The 17,858-nt window shown below is 35.0% G+C and overlaps 1 long non-coding RNA gene across 1 annotated transcript in view; it reads left to right on the top strand.

Moving 5' to 3' along the window:
- Positions 1–1,014: 1,014 nt before the first annotated feature.
- Positions 1,015–17,858, top strand: part of LOC115947866 — a 17,405-nt gene continuing 561 nt past the window's right edge. Inside the window, exons 1-2 of the long non-coding RNA XR_004081718.1 lie at positions 1,015–1,073; positions 16,022–16,166. This is a non-coding gene — a long non-coding RNA (uncharacterized LOC115947866). The remainder of the gene's footprint in view (positions 1,074–16,021; positions 16,167–17,858) is intronic.

The raw sequence follows: 17,858 nt of genomic DNA, 5'->3' as shown, positions 1-17,858 counted from the left end.
AAAAAGATGAGCATTTCATTTATTTGATGATTATGAGAAATGTATTTAATTTGGTAGTTGAAAGTAAAAGGTTTATTTTCTTCTCCCATTTTTTTGTTGAGATCTAAACTTTTTTCCTATTTAATAATGAGCTAGTCAGAAGAGCTGACATTTGCATTGAGTATGGCTATTTTATACTTAGTAGAATAATATATTTGTTTTCTTGCAGTAAAGTGGATTTCAGTGTGATGGAAAAACACTGAAAAAGATTGTAGGGGAAGGATTGTCTGAGATTTTGAATTTTTTGTGCCAGAGACATTAATACCTCTTTTCCAGATGAATGCATAGTTATGACAAATAATAAATAATATATTTAGCCATATTTTGTGCCAAAATAATTCAAATAACTCTAGTTAGAATGTAGACCCAACTACTAGATTTAGTTTCTTGCATTATTTCATAATTCTGACTCATTACATTCTCCTTTTTTAAATTTTGGATGCAGGCATTAGAGGTCTGTCTTGTCTGCCCATAATAACCTTTGCTAAGCAAATGTCTTAAAATTTAAAGAATTGATTGAAGCAGCAAACAATTACAGATACAGTAAGAATTAATTATGTGTGTATATATACATATATATATAAAGTGAAATTTTTTTATTGAAATCTTGAGTTTTATGAAGATGTACTAAGGAACTTGCAGTTGAGGAAGTATTTTAAAGCATTTTAAAATTGACCATCATAAGGAAAAAAACTTACTTTTGAAAGTTTCTTTTAGAGTTTCTGTGTGTGGCTTTGTCAGAGCAGTTCTTTGTCTCTGCTGAGAGCCACCTACTTCTACTGCCTGGTCTGGTTTTGGATGGTAGCATGGGAATTTGGGTCCCCAGGCAGGAGGCAGGACCTGCAGTTATAATACATGCAAAAAAGAATTCTATGGAAATGCCAATTATATAATGGAAAACAGGTAATGGGTTTGAAAAACAGAGTTCATTTTTTTCAATCAGTCTGTTTTCCTTTTAGAATTTAGGAAGGAACTTCCCCCTGTGAACACCTAAGTCAACAAGAAGGAACTTGTGCTTTGGAACCCTTCAGCTGGTGGGTATATGTAGCTACCATGGTGGAATTATCCTGAGAGAAGCAAAATTATTTAAGGTCACTGAAGTTTTATTGCATCTCATATACAATCAGCAAATGGAAAAAAAAAAGATTGTTAGGAAAAGAGGATTATAAGGTCAAGTGACCCCCTCAAAGAGTATATCTAGTACAGTGTGACAGCCAAGTACAGTCCTTGCTACTAAGAGGCAGAAGAAAGTTAAAAGACTTTAAATCAAGCCTCAGATTCTGCCTGCATCTGTCAAGGTCTTTATAAACTCTGGCAGCACCTTTGGGCTTGGTGATAATGGAAATATACCTACAGAACCACCAAAACTGATCTAATTTTGGGAGGTTCATGTAATATTGACCTATCCAAAACCAGGCACAGACAGCACAGAGAGGTGATGTTTCTCTCAGGGATAGAGAGTAGAGTTTCACCCCAAAGGTTCACCCTGAACTTTTACCTGTTGTCAGAGTCAGTGAATTAAGTCTTAAGAGATTGAAACTGCCCCAGCTGTGACATAACTCAGTCACAACAAGGTTAAGGAATTCTTTTCTTGATTTGGCATTCGACTACTACAATAATGGCATCTTGGACTCAAATAAGCTCTAAAAAGACAACCTGTCAGGTTTGTCACTAATCTCAATTTTTTTTTTTTGACAGAAAATGTTGCTCTTCCCTTTTTATCAGATTGATTCCTCTTGAATAGATTAGACCCAGTGAGGATGTTGCTCAGTCTTGTAGATGATTCCATCAGGTTTGTGCAATATCAACTGCATTAAATATACATTCAGAAATGAAAAATTCCAATTGTAGTTTGTATTAAGGTTCTAGAAGCCCAAGAGATAGGCAGATAAATTCTTTACATGCCCTTTGGTGACATGATTTTGTTCTTGGTATTTGAATTTTCTCAAATAAGTGTTCACTTATTCCTGCTTTTTGTCCTCTCTTTTTGTTATTAAATGTGTTTGTTTGTAGTTTAGCCAATGGTCCTTGTCTATCCAGAGATGGTACAAACTTTGTAATCATCTCTCACCAAGGAAAGTGAAATTCTCTTCTCTAAAACAATTTACCTACCCGCTCAATCAATTCCAAAACTTCATTTTCCCTTTTACAGAATATAAGATCTGTGTTTGTTAACTCACCATTCCCAGTTTCTTATATATTTCTTCAGAGAACTGTTGCTTAAGTAGTAACCCTTTGCATGTTTACCTTTGCTCTACAAATGTAATAAATTTTGAAAGGCTTCACAAAAGAGTTAGTGTAAATAATGTTTTTTAAAAGATGTTATTGTCAGTGTTAGTATTTCCAAGTGTGTAAAATTTGACAAAGAGATTAAATTACTTGGTTCTCCTAAGATGGCTAACATCTTGTATTTCCTCCAAGGTTTTAGGATGACTTCATTCTTCACCATGTCAAATTATGTTTTTAGTCTGGGCAGACAAACAGTCTGTAAGAACACTTTTTGCTTTACTGAAAAACTGAAATATAGTGTAATTAATTGGTATTTATATTGTTCTTACCCAGGATTTTTATTTTCCTGGGTTTTTTGATTTGGTGGGTTGGTTTGAGTTTTTTGCTTGTTTGTTTGTTTTTGTTTTAGTTTTTTTTTGTTTTGTTTTGGAATTTTTTTTTGATGCTAGCATTTTCTGGGCAGCAGAAAACCTCCAGTTTTCAATCAAATATCCTTGTATGTTTTAATGTTTTAAGAGAAATTAATATATCTTTTAGGACACAGAAAAGTAAGAAAGATTTGTAGCTGTCAGTAGAAATTAATCTCAAGCAAAAGTTAAGGAAAATAAAATAACTTTAGTAAATTAACTTAAATTTAAGAAATCTGTACTTGGATGTTGTCTGATTGCAATTCCCATGTCCTACTAGCTAACTGAAAGCTTTATGTAATTTCCACTAACACTGGAGTCTCAGCTCATATTGTTTGGCCCTTAGCTGGATTTCTAATTTCTTTTCAATTTTAGTCAGAAACCCTGTTGGCTTTTTAAGAGATTTGCAATCTGTAGCAGTCATATTGTACAGAACAAGAGGAAGAGTCTGTGCTTGGTCTTCTGTTTAACAGGAAGGCTGTCTTCAACAGAAGTGCTCCACTGCTATTGCTTTTGCAACATATCATTACAATCAGTATCATTTGTTCCATGCTTTTTCAGCATCTGTTAAGCAGCAGCTGGTTACTGCTTTCTTCATCACCAAAGTGCTTTCAAGGACATTGGACTAGAAACTTCCAGGAGAATTTTATTAATTTGCAAACACGGGAATATGATGGTTTTAAATGTAGGTCAAGTAAGATGTTAAAAACTATTGGGAAAGGCTCATCCACAGTGGGAATGTGTATGTTAATCCAAATATGAAGCATCCTCTTGGAAGCAATGGAATATTCTTCTTGTAATTTTGATGATTCTCCATTACATTGATAGTTTTAGTTTTCTTCTTTATAATTACTTTTTATTTTGCTAGGGATACGAGAAATAATATTGGTTCCTTTAAATCTTTGTGTTGACATAAGATGTCTACATTTTATACACTTCACTCTGGGGATTTACATGGATCTAACACAAGTAAATGTTCTTTAAAGAGACATCTTGGCACATTTTAGCCACCTATAATTCTTCTGCAATACTGAACACCTACAAATCATATTAATTGGTAACTCCCCATCTACATTTCTGTGAAGTTTTACATTAAACCCAAAAAGATGTGGACATTCCCATTTAGAAGGCATCAAGCTGTTGGTATTTCCTTTGCTTATTTGTTCTTATGTTAGAGTGGGATTCCATTGTTATGGCAAAGCTCTCAAGATAGGTATCATGAAGAGGCAGTTGCTGTCTTAGCTAATCAGCAATCTCTTTTTAATAATAATCCAGCATAAACTTGGGGAAGTTCAGGTACAAAATGGTCAAAAGTCAATGCTTTAAAATAGCAAAGAAACTGTAATAGAGACCTTATGGGACAAAGGAATGTTAGATTATCTCAATGCCCTGTCATATTCTTCATTTAGCTAAGGCAAACCCATTGCAGATAGTGTTGAATAACACCATCAAATGTAGTAAAATTGCTTTGAACATACTATAAGATGACATCTCTGTGCAAATTGTTAGACCTAGAAATTAAAAATAATTCTTGCTTTCATAGTTCTTTTAGAATAAGTGGAACTGGTCATTTTGAAAAGAGGCACTGCAAACTTTGCTGTGGGGGGTTGTCCACCTATCCACTTCTTGCTAAAGTATCAATATTTCTATTGCACTTCATTTGGTTAATATAAATTCAAATCATTAATTAGCTACTATAACTGCTAATTAGCTGCTATAATTTTTAAAGAAACCTCATTTATTCTATTCTCTTGTTACAAAAGCATAGATTCTTTGAGGTGGGATGGGATGAACTTTCTTCCTCAAAGCAGAATCAACTACAGCGCAGTGTTTTGGAGGCCAAGACCATTTGCAGGTGGGCTCGACATCTCCAAGGATGAAGACTTTACAACTTCTCTGGGCAACCTGTTCTGGTGTTCAACTCTCTGACATTTAAAAAGGGATTTTGCTACATATGAGACCAATTTCCTTTATTTTATGTTGCCTCTTTAACTTTCAGTGCTTACTATTGAAAATTGCCTGGCTCGGTCTTCTGTAGTGCCTTGCATCTGAGATTTATGCACATTCTCCCTTGAATCTTTCTTCTCATGGATAAATGATCCTAGCTCTCTCACTCTTTCTTCCTATGTCAAAAATTGGAAATTTTTTTTTTAGGTGAGGAAACTATGTTTTAAATATTTTAAATACAATTCTAAAGTTTATCCCAACTTCCTTATTGATGTATTTTTCTTATTACTGATATTTTTATTATAGATATGCTGATCCTAAAATCATGACATTCTTCAACTCTCCCTATTAAAATATCTCTTAGGACCTCTGCATGTTATTTTAGTGTGTAAAATGTGTATAATAATCAAATATTTCACATTACAGTTTAAAAAATGAAAAACATTACAGTGTCTGCCGTTGTGTAACATTTAAGGTGCAGTGGTTGTAATTAATAATGTGGAATACGAAAGTACATTTATTTCAAAGGTATTTTGATTTCTGCCATCAGGAGGTGTGTGTCCTTTCGCATAAACAACACTAGAAAAAACTTAGCTCACCCTGTTCATACAATAATTTCCTTTTAGTTGACAGACTGTTCCTCACTTCCTCAAAATGGCCAAAAAGCATTTTCTCTCTCTGTCCTTTCCAGCATGTCAGCATTACCTTGGAAAATAAATAATAAAAATCTCCAATTTAACCTTTCTGAACTGCAAAACCACTGACAGTAGCTACCTATGATTTTTCCTAACTTCTTTTTTTCAGTAATATAATATTCCTAATTAGCCTTCTTCAAAATTTCTTTCCTGTGAATTAATTTCTAACTTTTAAGGATAAATATTTTCCAGTTGCAAATTTGCACTAGTATCTAGTCTTCTCTATGCACTGTCTTTCAGTAAAGGTCAGTGAGGAAAAAGAAATGTGACTTCAAATGAAACAGATCAGCAAAATTATTTTCATGGAGCTTACATAGAGTAACAAGTGCTAGAGGTTAAGGTTTTTTGCTCTAATTCAGGTTCTTTCTTACTTGGAAGCATCTCACTCTGGTCAAGCATCTTAGAATCCCATCCTGCAGAAATGTGTGGAAGGCTTTGAGTTTTTTTCTTGCAAAATTTTACACACAGAAATGAAAACAGCAAAAAAATCAATAGTGGCCCACTTTTTTTTCCCCATTGAAGTATGACTTAAAATATCACAATTTCATACAAATAGCAGGATATAAAAATAAGTAATAAAACACCCTACTCTGAAATATAGCAAGGTATCAATCAAGTACTCAGGATTAGGGATACAGCATCCTTGCTGGTTTTTTTTTGAAAGTGAAGAGACATGAATTCCATTTAGATGTTAAGAAGAACATCACTGTGAAAGTGGTGAGGCACTGGAACAGGTTGTGCAAAGAAGTTGCGGATGTCCCATGCCTGGAAGTGTTCGAGGTCAGGTTGGATTTGGCCCTGATTTACCTGGTTTAGTGGAAGGTATCCCTGTCCTTGGACAGAAACCAGATCATCTTTAAGGTCCCTTCCAACCCAAACCATTCTAGGATTAACTATGGAAATAGAGGGGTATTTTTCCTATCTTATTTGTTGGTCCCATGTGCTCTTCTTATTATTAACTTTTAGGTAACATTTTAATTTATCAAATACAACTTCACTTAGAAACCCATCTAAGTTAATGGTTAAAATCCTAAAATCCCTTCATCCCCCCTGCTTCCCTTTTCCCATTCCCTATGTGTTTATGAGCTTAGTGATTATGAGAAATGTTATGTTATCCGTATAACATTTTCATTAACTGCATCACAGGTCTTGCACCAATCATATTGAGCCAAAATCTATGATTTATAATCAGTAAATTTCTTGACTGTAGTGGGATTTTTGCTTAGTTCAAGACCTTCAGAATTTGGTCTGTAGTTTTCTCTGTACTAAAAGAACTTGATCATGTTTTCATGAAATAAATCTAGTATTTTTTTCTATTGGTTTCTCCCTTCCAGGTTCTCATTTCCTCTAAGACATCTGGCATGTAAAATTGGCTGACAGGAATGTTGCCTGGTGCATGAGCCTTGGAATGTTAGCACTCTAAAGCTCAGTGCCATATCATGAGTGTGTTTTTCATAATGTTGGGAAGGATAAGTTTCCAGTTTATTCTTGTGCACAGACTCAGGAATTTTCTTTTGACAGTGCCTTCACCAGTTGTTATATGTAGGAGCTAAACTTGTGGCTGGTATTGTACAGAGAGCCACTATGTGTTCAATTAACCAGTCTCAAAACAAGACATCAAAGCTGAAAAGCTTGATTTCTCTCTGAATTGAATGCCATGAATGCATTCTCACAAGGATTTTAGATGTTTTTCCCCCAACTTGTTTTTTTACTTATCTGTTACAGGGTTGATGGACTGTAAAAATATTTGCTTTACAAGAATAGTCATGCTCTATGTCTTTCTAGTAAAACAAACAAAACCAAACACCAGTCAACCTGAAACCATTCTTTGGCTCCACTAATACAAGAGGTTTCAACTGATCATACTTTGTTTTGGATGGGGCTTTTGGGCAGGCTTATAGCTGAATTACTGTTAGTTTTTTAATATAAGGAATGTATAATTGAATTATTCCGAGCTGCTGTCATCTACTGCACATAACATATGAGTGGTATTATTCCATTAGTCAGAATTGCATCACATTTGAGCTGTCATACACTCAGCTATACTGAAGTCAGGGAGCTGCAGCTTCTCTCCAAACCTTCTTAAAGTTCTGTGTCTGTCACTTTAAACCATCAGGTGAGTGCCAAATTCAGCTAAGCTCATTGAATATACTGAGGCTAAAATTGCTGCAAGAAGTTAGAGAAGTAAAGCTAAGGAGCAAACAGGGGTGGTGGGAGCTAGAAGAGGAATAAAAAGGCAGGGCTGAAAGCAAGGAAGCAAAAAAGATGTTGTTAAAATCAAGGGTTAGGGAAACCAAATGTGCACTGCATAAGTTTCCTTAGAGATAGCCTGGTCAGTCATCCCTGGCAAATGTTCCCTATGCTTCAGTTTCTCAGTCTGTTTTCTCCTTGGTGTCACTGCTCCTCTTTCTTGCTCAGAGCAGGCTGAAACTTTCTCATTTGTAGGTTTCCACTCGGCATGTTTGATTTTCCTTTCCTGTCTGGTTTTCCTTAATATTCTGTATTATACAAAAATTTTCTCTTTTGGCTGCTTTACGTCTGTGGAATTCCAAGGAGAGAAATCAGATTATTTTTATTTTTTCTAGCAAACAACAATATAACAGTGAAATACCCTATTAACTGCCCTACTAACTGTAAATATTTTCACACTAGCCCTGTAAGAAATGTGTGTAAACTCCTAGAATTTCCATTGCTATGGAGGTAAGGAACTTGCCTTGGTTTTTGTGTTATTGAAAGATAAGTCACCAAAACCATGCATTTTTTAAGAAAAATTTTCATTTTAGAGAGCCAGACATTTTGCAGGCTGTGCATAGCCCTGAATCTATGCTGAGAATTTGCTCGAGACAGAACGAACCTAAGATAATATAGCCATAGAAAGGGTACTGCATGAATCTGAAATCTATGCCTCCTTCAGCTGTTGGTCTTGCACAAAGGAAATAGTTTCTTGTTTGTCAGATGTAAAATAAACCTTTCTGTGTCACATTTACAGTTTAGAGGAACATTAAAAAAAATTATAGGTAGATTATTTCTAATTTCCAGTAAATTATGTTGCATAATCCTGTGTGCATAAAGGATTTCAAAATTTTCCTTGAAGAATTAAATAGAAATGTGCAGAATCTTAAATTTTGAACTCAAGTTTATGCATATCTGTGATATTTTGCTAAATTTTTAATAATTTATCTGTGCTTTATAGATTCATTGATATCACTTGCCTGTCAGACAATGCAGTTAATGGAAGGCAACAGTCTTTTTATGTGTTTCATTTTCTCTGTCATCTTTTTCCAAGACTGAAAGAACCCAAGCTTTTCATGTTTTCTTGTGTGTCATGTTTCCTAGACCAGTGGTTATTTTTGCTTCCCTTTGGTGCTTTCCATTCAAGACCATTTATGGACTTTGATGCAAAAACTGACCATAGCATTCCAGTAGAAGCCTTAATGCTTCTGAAGTTGCTGTATTTTATTTCTGTTTTCTATTCTTCCTCCCCTAGTTTTGAATGTGCACTTTACTATGAATTGGCTCCATTGGAATGAATTCAGTAGTTAAGTAAGTTTAGTTTGCTAAAGGTGAAGAATACTTCTCCTTGCTTAGTGAAATTTATGTGCAAAATATAACAGCCTTTTTCATTTTTATTCTTTACTGTGGTGTTTTTGTATTAGGATGTGACAAATTCATCTCTAGGGGATTGTAATTTTGAATCTATAGCATGATGTTACATGAGTGATAAGGTGTTCTAAATTGCTCTATGAGAAGCCTTGTTATGATTTCTCTGTCCTAGATTTTGTGCTAATAGGGAGATGAAATATTGTTGTTTAAAATAGCTCATCATATCTATGGCAGGATAAATTTGACACTTCCAGAGGACATTTTTCTCCACTGTCTAAGAGCCAGGGCTGAAAACTGAAAAAGAATTTTCATGAGTTACACCTAGCTGTTCATTTGCACTCATTCACCACAGTGGAGAAAAAAAATTCTTGACAATTCCTCTTACTTTTTTCCTATAGTGAATCAAGCAGATGCTAAGCTAAAGTTGGAAGCTAAAGTTAGCAGAAACCAGAAATCACTTGCTCAGTGTTTCATGATGTCTAAAATTCTATGGAGATAGGTGCGTGTATTTGTTTATATAGATAACAAAATTTAGGTGTTTTATCCCAAAGCTGTAACTGGGTCAGCTGGCATTCTTTTTCCAAATTTCTGCCCTGGATGAACTCTTCTGCATCCTCTAGAACAATGAAATGAGGAATTTGAAAGAAGTGTTTACTCCTCAAAATGCTGCTTTGCTAATACATATAAGTCACACTCGATCTTCTATATCAAAACATTTTTTACGAGGACAAGTTTAAATTCTTGAAATATTCCATATCATATTTTCCAAGTATAAGTTGGCAGTCATCTGAAAACTGGGACTATAATTTCTTAGTTATAAATTCGATCTTCTTCAGATCTTGAATTTAAGGTGAGATGAATGGCCTTAAAATGAAAGAGGGTAGATTTAGATTTGATTTTAGGAAGTTCTTTCCTGTGAGAGTGGTGAGGCACTGGCACAGGTTGCCCAAAGAAGCTGTGGATATGCCCTGTCCTTGAAAGTGTTCAAGGCCAGAGTGGATGGGGCTTTGAGCATCCTGGTATAATGGAAGGTGTCCCTGCCTGTGGCAGGGTTGTTGGGACTAAATGATTTGTAAAGTCCCTTCCAACCCAAAGCATTTCATGATTCTGTGAATGTTTCTCTTCTATCGATAATTATATGCTTCAATACTCATACTGCTTTCCTCTTGACCCAGTATGGAAACAGAGATGTCTTTACTAAGCCTTTAAAATAACCAAAATCTTGGTCCTCTTCTGAGCAGAGAGCACGACAAATTATTATGTGATTTTGTGTATTGACTTTTTTGTATTCAAAAACTGCCCAAATCTTGTTTGATTAAGCATAAAAACCTTCTGTGAATGTCATTAGTAATATTAATGAATATTCACATTTTGATTGCCTCTATTTGGTTTTGATAAGTCATTTTTGAATTACCTGTTAGTTATTCCTCTTATACGAGTAAAGTTTTATCCTCCAGAGACTGAAGAAATTGTATTCACTATATTATTTTATTTAAGAATTCTCTTTTTTAATTGAAGTTGAAAACTTTAATCAGCTGGTAAATTAGAGTGTAGTTGTTACAACTTGCTTGTCTGAAGATCTTGCTTCCCTTATAATACAAGGTTCTTAAATCTTACTGGCCAGATAGTGGCCAGAAGAGAGGTCTCTGTTAGCAATTCAAAAAGTATTGCTTTATTTTCTTGAACTATCACAGTTTTTTAAATCTCTTTTGAAGTATCTGCCATTTTGACAGCATAGTCTCTGTTGTGCAGCCCTACTGACAAAAAAGGGGTTGAGAAACATGTAGCCATTGCTGATTTCTCCTGATTCAGTATCGCTTGATTACTTTCATGATTTAAATTCCTGTTTTGATCCCATCTAGACATAGATTTCTCAAGTGATTAGAAAGAGACAAAATCCCCTTATCATTTCTCTTGGCGGCTGAATTTCTATCTATGTTTTTTCAGGAAAACAATGGCACTCTGTTTTGACAGAAGCATAACAAAAAATAAACCTGTTATTGATAGGTATATAGTTCAGATTGCAGTTGAAATTAGCACATGGTCAGTGTTGGCAATAGTTGTAGAAAACTATTTGTTTTAGTTTACAGGCCTGTTCAGAAGGGCTCTGATATCTGAGGATGGTACTATGTGGTTTCTAGGCTCATGTTAGAATAGCAGCTTACTGTCCTTCACCTTCTGAATTTGCAGTCTGGTAGATTCTAATGGCTGAGACTTTCTTACTTAACTTGTACAGCATTATAAGTGAGATAAATATATTTCATATATATATGCACATATCTGATATGTTTATCTAACAATATGTTCAAATGAATGCAGTAGCTTGATTTTTTTTTAAGTTACTTTGAAAAGCCTGGGTTGACTTTATGTATGTGTTGTAGCATACAAATGAATTTTTTTGGCAAATAAAGGGTTTAAAACAATAATTAGCAATGATTAAAGGCAAACCTAAAGGCATAAGCAACAGATTTAAATGAGTGAATTGACATTGTCCCATGATATATAAATATAGATAATCTCTTTGTAACTGGATAAGGATAAATGCTTGTATAAGTGCTTTACAGCACATCCTCTTGGTGTTAGTTCCTTTCTCATCAGGTCTATCCTACATTTGATGCTCTATTTTCTGACTCTAGAATAATAGAATGGCTGCAGCAAAGTATTTGGTTGTAACAGTGAAAATAAAACCAGTGCTGGAATTCTTGAGTGCTGCTCTTGATTTTGTTTTGAATTATATGATTTTTAGCAAATTAGCTATAATTCATTCTTTCACTTTTGTTTGATGCAAAAAGAAGATAATTCTGCATAATTTTCTTCTGAAAAACACTGTGATATGTTCCAGAAGTAAAAAGAATTATTCCTCCATGATCTCATAACATAATTATCTGTACTAGTTACTGTCAACTTTTTTATTATGTTCAAATTATATGGCATATCACCTTGATAACGTGTTCAGGCTTCAGTAATCTGAGGTCCCACACAACAGATTTCTAAACTGAGAGTATTAGAGAGGCTTTTGTCATAGATTATTATATATTTACTATTATGTTTTAGCTTTTACATTTTTGCATTTGTCCTTTCAGTTCCCTGAAACCTTTTAGGTTAAAATTTCGCAGATTTATTCTCTTCCTGAGCAGTATCTGTAGCTGTATGAACATTCTAAAATTTGGCAAATAACAGACATTTCTGGATAAGGGGGAAAGCTGCATAGGAAAGAATCTGCTGTATTATAAATTGTCATGGATTCTTTTTAGCCAAATATTGAGAAAAATTTTTAGAATAGAAGAGACATTCCAAGTAAGAATAGCATTTGTTTGTTCCACTGTTTGCACTGATAGATTGGATAACCATTTCAAATTGTATATTGCACATTAAGTCAGCTTTTCGTGCAGCTGGAGAATCTCTCATCTGCACAAGCATGTGCTGCATACATCTAATGATTCTTGCTTTTTCTAAAGCTTGAGAGAGTTTAAGAAACTGATATAACAAATCAGGAAGAAATCACAAGGTACTAGAAAAGCACTGTGTTGTTATGGATTAATTCTGATTTTTTTAATCAAGGTCCCATGGACAATTTACCCGTATCTGGCACTATTGTGCTGACTGATATTGGGAAGTTATTTTGTCCAATCCATAATAAAATAAAAACAGTGTGATTCATTTATCACATTTGGAAATGTAAGTGGTATAATGAAGGAGGTTTATAAAATATTCTTTGAAATCTTAATCTTTAAGTAAATAAGTTACTGTGTTTATTTGCTGCTGGGAAGCTTGACGAAATAGAAAGCAATGCAAGGAGGAGAGAAAGTTTCTTGCTCATGGCATAGGTTTACTCTCACACAAGAAGGCATATAGTGTGAAAAATATTTTCTGAGAGATTCTCTGGATGGATAATTACTAGATTGTGAAGAATGGGAAAGAATGTTTAGCACTGATACTTTTTGTATAAAGAAATTTGTTTGCACAGAACACAACAGTTGACAAAAGAGCAGAGAGTAAAGAGGAAAGTGCTTCCAGTACTGATGGATGCTAAAGATAATGCCAGCAAAGATAGTTTTAAGACAGGATATATAATAATTGCCATTTTCTGAAGCAATAGTTTATCAAGATACTGGAAAGTTACTTTCAGATGAAAATTCAATCACACATTTACAGAATGTTCTTTTCTTAGTCTAGAGCTTCCTCACAAAGGAAAGAGGAGGGGCAGGCTCTGATCTCTTCTCTCTGGGCCTGAGGGAACTCCATGAAGTTGTGCCAGGGGAGGCTTAGGTTGGATATCAGGAAAAGTTTATCACCCAGAGGGTGGCTGGGCACTGGAACAGGCTCCCCAGGGAGGTCACTGGAGTTCAAAAAGCATCTGGTCAGTGCTGTCAGGCACATGATGTGATTCTTGGTGCTGTCCTGTGCAGGGCCAGGAGCTGGACTTTGATGACCTTCCAATTCAGAATATTGTATGATTCTATATTGTATTAGCTTCATGTGATTAAATATACACTTTCTAGGAAGCTGACTCCAACAAATGCTGGTGGCAGCTCCTCAGTCAACAATGTTACCTGAAAAGTAAAGATCTGCTTGCATAAAGAAAACGGAAGATGTAAGGAAATTAAAAATCTTCATGGTGCTAGGAGCCACCGAATAACCTTACTCTTGGAGAATGCTCCTTCAAAAATCAAAAATCAAAGAAAAAATATGTTGATTTGGGTTTGGTTTGTTGTAGTTTTGTTGTTGGTTTTGTTTTGTTTTGTTTTGTTTTTTTTTTTTTTTTTTGCATTGGACAAAGGAATGGAAGAAAGCAAAGGAAAGGAGAAAAGTAAGGCAGCATAAGTGGAAACTAACCAAACAAAATCTAGTCAAGGGAGATTTAATCTGGCAGGGGGACAAGTTTGAGCTATATGAAATACAGGAAGCCTGAAGTTTATAATTTTTAATTTATCTGAAAGACATATAGTAATTGAAAATCCTTAAGTGAAATACAGTTTAAATGTATCACATATTAAATATTGTTGAGGAATGTCAGTGAAGGAAGAAAAAAGGAGGGAAATTAGAAAAGAATAAAACTCATTGAAAAGCCTTCTCTTGAAGTAGCAAGAAGCATATGATTAGTTCATAAAGGAAAAATATAATATATCTATATTAATAAACTTACAGGGGAAAATATTTCTGGAGTAAGAATTTTAATAATTGTATCAATATCACTTTCATTTTTGAGAAAGGGTTTTTTTTAATGGACCTCCTTATGGTATATACTTATGTACTGATTAAAATAACTTACTGAGTCTTGGCCCAAGTCTTGGATGGCATTTCATCCTGGTAATTCTGTTACTGCACTGGAACTTAGAATAGGTAAGTTTAAAGAACCAGTCTGCTTCCTTTTAGAAAGGAAATAGAAATGAAGAAAGACTAAAAGAGAAATCATTCAAACCAGAAAATTTCTTTATTTAGTGCCCAGGAAAGTTCCAGTCTGTCTTAGAATAGAATGGTTAGAAAGAGGATTGACTTTATCCTCAAAATTATTCAGAAGTATTCAGAGCCAGACTTACTGGACTCTGACATTCTACAGGGTATAAAAACACAAGCTGTATACTTGGAAAATTTAAAAAGGAGGACCTGGATGTCAGTGGTTATCTCTGAGGGCAGTAAAGTGTCCATATTTGAATGTGAGATCTAGGTTTGTAAGGTGCTGGTGGAATTCCTTGACTCACTGGAGGCCTTGGATGCAGTTAGCATGCTGCAAGTTCAGCCTTAAATTATCTTGATTTTGGGGTTCAAAACAGTATGGATCATGAGACAGGTAGGGTAAAAAATGAGATTAAGTACAGGAAGGCATGTTTCAATGTTTACTGGTGCAGTAGTTCTGGCTGGCATGGTAGAGAATATGTGATATTTGAATGAAATTTAAAAGATGGATAAAAAAAGAGAAATGTTGTTTAAACAAAACACAAGCAGCAGGAAATATGTTTGATAGTAAGATTTATTTGCATAAAAGGCTACTTGAAGTGTTTTGTCTGAAGACAATTGCTTATTTATTGATTACTAAACAACAACAGAATGTGCTTAAAGCAGTACAGGATTGTTTTCAGCATGTTAAATTACCAAGAAATTTACTGACTGATTTGGCTCTAGAAGTTATGTGTACAAAAAAATATTTGAAGCTGGGAAGTACCAACAACGATAACAATATCCAGATGAAAATCTGGAGGAAAGGCAATGATATAAAGCATTATTTGGAAAGTAAGGGTTTGAAGAATGTGAAATGAAGAAAACTCTCCCCCTTGCACAGTATGAATACCAATTCTGGTGGGGATTCTGCAGGCAGGTAGTTTTAATAAAAACCATATGAATTTGAACACAGGTAAGAGACTGATTCTCTGTAAATTGATTTAGAATAAAAATTATAGATGTGACAGAAACTTAAAAATATATCTGAAATACTATAGCCTAGACAAAAACTGAAAAAAAAATTGGCAACTTCTCTGTGGAAACAACTGGTTTTCCTTGCTCTATCTGCTTTTGAACCCAAAATATCTTCAAGTGATTGTAGTTATGTTGTGTGCCATGAGAGGCTGAGGGCATGCTTAAAGGTCTAGCACTGGGCACCCCAAAAAATCTGGCATTGCAGCTTTGCCTCCTCCCCCTGCAAGTTTTAAGGTAATTGAGATATGTGCAGAATCAATGGGAGATCTTCCATGCTTAGCCTGGTGGCATTCAAACCTTTATCTCTCAGCATGCCCAAATCAGTAGACTTTACCAGCTTTTTTTGTTACAAGGGCTGGGAAGACATTTGCCACTTTTCCTATTGCATCAGGTCACCATGTAGCAAGAATAGGTGGTATATGAAACAGAAGGAAGAAACAAACAAAAAGAGTGAAAACATTACTTAGTGGAGAGAGCACATGCTGAGAAGCAAGTCCTGGAGAGCTTGGAGTCTGATACAAAGACAGTGCATTTTAATTGAAATGGTTGTTTTATTAAAGATTAAGTCCAAGCACTCCCCAAACAAACAAAACCAGCCCAGTGGTAATCTGAAAATCCAGCTTTAATCTTTGTTTTATCTCAGTTTGACTAACACTTCTCTTCCTGATCTGTTCAATTTCTTCTCAGTGTTTTGGTTGTCAAAATACAGAGATGACAAATGACAAAATGCAGAGCGCCGGCAGAAAATCTGTGTATGGCTGATGCATCGAGCAACATGTGGGGAATGTTAATAGCTCTGTCACCCTCTCAGTTGGGAAAACACTGCTTAGAGGTAACTCCTTTTCACAGAAATGAAACATTGGCTTAAAACCACCACTAATCCACTTCATATTTTCACTTGTTATATGCCTTGTACACACTTTTTAGATAAAAGTTGTAAGAGCCAAAATTTAGACAGTAAAGAATAAAGGGTATTTTAAACCAAGTAAAGATGTATGAAAATATAGGACAAAACCACACATAACTTAATGAAATTGTCCATGTATAAAAAAAATCAGTCTAGTTCTCTCTGGTATTCAATATAAACTTAGCACTAATAAAATAAGAATGTCTTCCATGACATTATTAGCTGCTGTTGTTGATAGTCCTAATTTTTACTAAGCTTCCAAAAATCCTGCTGGCCTTCATGTAGCAATGGTTTTCTAGACTGATTCTTTTTCTTGTGATCCAAAACCTGTTTCGTGTTAGGGTGATAAATAAGATGATTTCAAAGTAAGTCAATATCCAGGTTTGGTTAATATGGAGCAACTCTTAGATCAAAATTCCTATAACTTAAATTCAGTGTGTCTGAGGTAGCACACAACTGAAGAAAGAGGCTGAACACAGAAGTTTTTTTGTTCTGAACTGTTAGTAATTTCTTGTACATTTCTTCAATCTGTGTTCTTATTTTGCTTGTGTTAGCATAGCCTATCATCCAGTTGTATTTATCAACAAGCCGTTCATGTAAGATTAAAAACCTGTGGTAATGCAATACATATGATTAACAGCTTTTAAAACCTGTAATTAAGATTAAAAAGAATGGATTTTTACACTTTTCCTTGGCTGCATTGCCAAACTCTCCATTTGTGATCTCTGTTGATTGAATCTTGTCATGAGAATGTAAGAATGAAAACGTGTTGAATATTGCTGTGTAATTATTTTTAAACCAAAATCTCCCTAAATTGCTCAATTAGCAATAAGGATAAAAGAATTAGGATAAAACAGTGTGGGTTTAAGCATTATTGCCTGTAAATGTTTAAATACAGAGAATTTTGTATGAAGGGTATCACTTCAGGGATTGCACCCTTAGAGATTGTGCATTTGGAATCTGGAAAGTCTACTCTGGCAGCAAGATAAAAACACAAGGAGTTGGAGTAAAGATAAAATGGGGTAAATCCAGTAAACTATTTTGCCCTTTAGCCTAAATCAATATCTAGGGAAAAATACCAGCACAATGCAACATGCAGTGCAACTCCTATCCTCCACTGATTAACAATTTTGGGACTTCTGGGACCAGAGGCATTTTTTGGTCAGTTTTTGCCATAGTAAGGCTGTCCTCAAGCCTTTCAGCACCAGAGTTCACTGGCAAAGAGGAGCATTTCCCAGAACTAAAGTAGATGGAATTATGAAGCACTTCAGCCAAATGGGGATACCCAAGTGTTTGGGACCACATGGGATACATAGGAGGGGAGTAAGGGAGCTGCACTGTGGTGTTGTGAGGCTGTTCTCATTCATATTGGAAAGATTAAGGCAAGTGTGTGAGTTTAGTGGCTGAAAAAGGCAAATAGTGCACCCATCTGAGAGGGCCATGAGCATTGAACATGCACATTGAAGGACAAGTTGACAACTGGGAATGGTCTGCATAGATTTGCCATCATCATGTCTGATTGCCTTAATATCACCTCTAAACTGAGTTCTTACTGTCCACCTCTTCTCCTGCTCCTTTAGGGAGAGGATGAACACTGAGGGTGCTGGAACAGATTGC

Source organism: Geospiza fortis, unplaced genomic scaffold (genome assembly GCF_000277835.1).
Source record: "Geospiza fortis unplaced genomic scaffold, GeoFor_1.0 scaffold10, whole genome shotgun sequence".
NCBI lineage: Eukaryota > Metazoa > Chordata > Aves > Passeriformes > Thraupidae > Geospiza > Geospiza fortis.
The sequence above is the reverse complement of the archived record's forward strand: the minus strand, read 5'-3'. Positions and strand labels throughout refer to the sequence as shown.